Here is a 4,182-nt window from a genome sequence, read left to right as displayed (position 1 = left end):
CACACACACACACACACACACACACACACACACACACACACACACACCGTTTAATGAAGACAACAGCAAACATTCAAAAAAATACATAAATACAGTTTTAAACTAGAGACTGACACTGAGTTCATGTCCTCTGATTCCAGTTTTTGGGGGAATTTGCAACCTGTGGGGAATAAGTTTCTTATTGTGGCTTTAAGGGAGTATTTAGGTCTTAATGTGGGAAACAAAAGAGCAATACTTTATTTCTAAAATTTCCTAATAATTTCAAGTGTATGTATTTCCTGTATAGCTATGTCATCAGGCACCAATGACAAAGAAAATAATTCTGAGATAGTGATCTTATCTAGAGTACAAATTATAAAGATTTGCTGTATTTAATGTGAAAAGTTCTTCGGGCTTTGACCAAATAAGCAAATTGTATTCTTTTTTTAATTTTATTTCGACAATGTCGGGGGCTAAATGGATAATCAATTAATCATAAGAAAAGAAAGAGGTGCTAATACAAGATGTACAGTTGTTTGTGAACGAGCCATATAAAGACTATGCATTCAATATTCTTATTGCATTTGGCATGAACAACGAATAAATATATTTGAAATTGAGTATTTTTATTTGCGTATTATCAGACAGCTGAACGCAGGAATTTGGAACTATGGAGATTCGGATGTATTATTGTTTGTTTGGGCTTTATTATTGTTTGTTTGGGCTTTATTTATTTTTTTCTTTCAAATGTAATAATTGTTGGTAACACCTCACCATTATGCCGGAGGAGGGTGGTGTGGAAGTTGAAGATGACGCAGGCTCGTTTTAAGGTAACTGCCCAGATTTACTATGTGAATGAAGGCAGGCTTATCCACAATATGCCAGTTACACCCCCCCCCCCCCACTTAATTTGCTGCTACTGTAATCACAGTTGGCTTCATTCCCAGATATTATGTCACGGCCGAGATGACAAGGAAACGGACTCCAAAAAAAATACCCAGTATCTTCTCTGTAAAACAATAAGAAAGTCAGCCCCCAAAACATTTAGGAAGAAGTTAAATATCGCTATCAAGACATTAAATTACTTTCTATGAACTCAGTCAGCCGTGAAGTCTGTGAAGAGAGGGCAGCGTTAGTGGGAATGAATCCATGCTGCCATTTCCATAAAACTGCACCCGACCAGAAAGAACTTGTTGAAAAGCACATGCCACATCTGTTATTTATGTAGTTATTTAGGTGAAATGTGAAGCTCGTGCCGAAAGGAGCGGCAGAGGGGCGACTTGACCTTTTCGAGAGCACCTGTGAACTGGCCTTTCCTGTTTGTAGGCATTTTTAACCGGTCGCTCCTGTTCACAGCTGAAACAACTAAAGAGTTAATCAGCAACTGTTTTTGATTATTGATCAAACGTTTAAGTCATTTTTTCAAGCAAACATGACAAGCTCCTCAGCAGACCCTTTTTTTCAGCAGCACACACGTTTGATGTGATTTATGACACTAAACAACCGCCGGCCGCATTCCATTTTACAGGTGAGGCCAATCCAGGGTGCCGGTGTTGTGCGTGCTTTCATTGGACAACTGAGCCATCGTTAACGAAAAATAGTTTCCCATGTGTTCTTCCCACACTCTGACAAGTCGGAACATCTGCAGGGGGAAAAAGGACGAGTGTTAGGATTCCCTGCTTTTGTTTTCAGTTGTCTTATTTTGTCACGCCAGTTGCGACTCCGCCTTCATTTTGCGGCTACAGTAGGATTCTCCACGAGGACACACATACAGACTCAAAAGGTGAAGTGAATAGGGCCTTTTCACAGCAGATCTTTTGACATAGCAGGGTAACAATCAGGTGTAGATAAAATGAATTATGCTCCTGTTCTATTTAGTATGTCACAGTCATTCCAGTGAGCCAGCATGCACAACACCAGGGCCCTGGCCCACCTAAATGGAACAGGGCCATGATTAATGTTATTAATTACACCTGTGTTCAATCACATGTCACCTTGGCGGCTGTGAAAAAGGCCGAGACCAGCAAACACTGTTGTAGCTTTATAGTGTTTATTAGTGTATGCACAGGGTTTATAGCATAAACACATATACATAAAGTATGTTCCGTCTTATACTTCTCTAAATGTCTCATTTTGCAATGACATCTAAAGAGGACTTTGTGTTTCAATCATAAACATATATATATATTTTTAATCCCTTTTACACAGAAAAATGGAGGCGACAAAAATACCACGAACGGCTGCATTATACTGAGCGAGCAGATGAGCAGTTCTGAGAACACATCCGCTGCCGTTTCATAAAATGGACGAGGATACAATTATCTGCTGGGCCTTGGCTGTCTTTCACTTTGATCTCTAATATACGGACACTTTATTAGGTTTTATAGAAACGCATTTTGCACATTGATTCATACTGAATGGTGTTTTTTTTTTCCTGCTAGAATAAAGCTCTCATCTTCCACAAACACAAACCATAACGTGGGAAGTCACTTAGGTAACTGTAGCGTTAAATGTTTGTTACAAAAACCCGCCACGTCAGACCGGGCACGGGTCAGCTGTATCATGTTGGGACTATGAGAAAGATTATCAATAGTGAGTGTGAACTAGTTTCTTTAATTATGATACGTACCGATCCGATACCAGTGTTTAATTAATAAGCTGTATGCTTCACTGTGTGGAAGTGACACACACACACACCCCCAAGCGCAAACATTCACAGCAGGACATAGAACCATACGTAACACTCCCTTCCTTAAGATGACAGCCATAAGGGTGTCATCCTAAGGTATGCGGGAGAGGGCATCGGCAACAACGTTGTCACGCCCCTTTTTGTGACGGATTTCCAGATTGAAGTTTTGAGCCATAAGGGCCCAACGCATGAGTCGTTGGTTGCTGTTGTACATCCTTGATAGGAAAACCAGAGGGTTATGATCGGTGAACACAATTACACAATTACTGGCTGCGGAGTCAAGCTCACATAAGCCTCAAAATGCTGGAGGGCCCAAAGCACAGCTGAAGCCTCTTTTTTTCGATGGTGCTGTACTTACGTTGGGCTGCAGAGAACTTCTTCGAGAAGTAACACACCGGGTGATCAATGCCAACAGAGTCTTCCTGAAGCAATACAGCACCAGCTCCAGTACCACTTGCGTCCACCTCCAACTTGAATGGCACTGTAAAGTCTGGAGCTGACAGAACTGGGGAGCGACACAGAAGAGCTTTAACAGTTGTAAAAGCCTGCTTACACGTTGCGTCCCAAACCAGATTCTTATTGGGACTAAGAAGGTCTGTCAAAGGGGACACAATAGAAGCAAAGTTTCTGCAAAAGCCTCGATAGTAACCAGCTAATCCAAGGAATTGACGTAGCTCCCGTTTAGTAGTAGGAACAGGAAACTGAGCAATGGCTGTCACCTTCGCCTCAACTGGGCGCACTTGGCCCTGCCCAACATGCTTGCCCAAATAAGTAATAGTAGCCTTTCCAAACTCACATTTTGTAAAGTTCAAGGTCAAAGAAGCATCTTGCAGACACTGGAACACAGTGGACAGGGTTTCTACATGAGATGGCCAATCAGGGGAGTAAACCACCACATCATCGAGATATGCCTCACAGTTTGAAACTCCAGATAGGACCCTCCTCATAAGGCGTTGAAAGGTGGCAGGGGCATTGCACATGCCATCACTGTATACTGTAGAAAGCTATCTGGGGTAACAAAGGCAGAAATGTCAGAGGCACGGGCAGTCAAGGGCACTTCCCAGTAACCTTTGAGTAGGTCAAACTTTGTGACAAAACGTGCATCTGGGCTCTTTTTGTGGGGTTGACACGGTAAGCATGCTGCTTAATCGGGGAACAGTCACCAACATCGATGTCATGTTGCAAGACAGTGGTCTGGGAAGGTACATCTGAAAATAGTCCACGGTGGTGCTCAATCAACCTTACACTGTCACTATTGTGGGAACCAGAAAGATGAGGCCGATTCTTCTCCAAGTCATCAAGCACTTGAGAATTCTGCGACCGAGCACACAGAACAGGAGCATCTTGTAGCAGGAACTCATCTTCCAGAGGGGAGTAAGGTGGCAGCACTGCGGTTAAAGCTACAGGTGACACCTCAACTCCATTTCACTAGGCCTTGTCACATATGGCTTCAGCGTGTTCACATGGCACACACACACACACACACACACACACACACACACACACACACACAC

This window comes from Anarrhichthys ocellatus, unplaced genomic scaffold (assembly GCF_004355925.1).
Source record: "Anarrhichthys ocellatus isolate YVR2014 unplaced genomic scaffold, GSC_Weel_1.0 scaffold25, whole genome shotgun sequence".
Taxonomy (NCBI): domain Eukaryota; kingdom Metazoa; phylum Chordata; class Actinopteri; order Perciformes; family Anarhichadidae; genus Anarrhichthys; species Anarrhichthys ocellatus.
Note: the sequence above shows the minus strand (reverse complement) of the source record.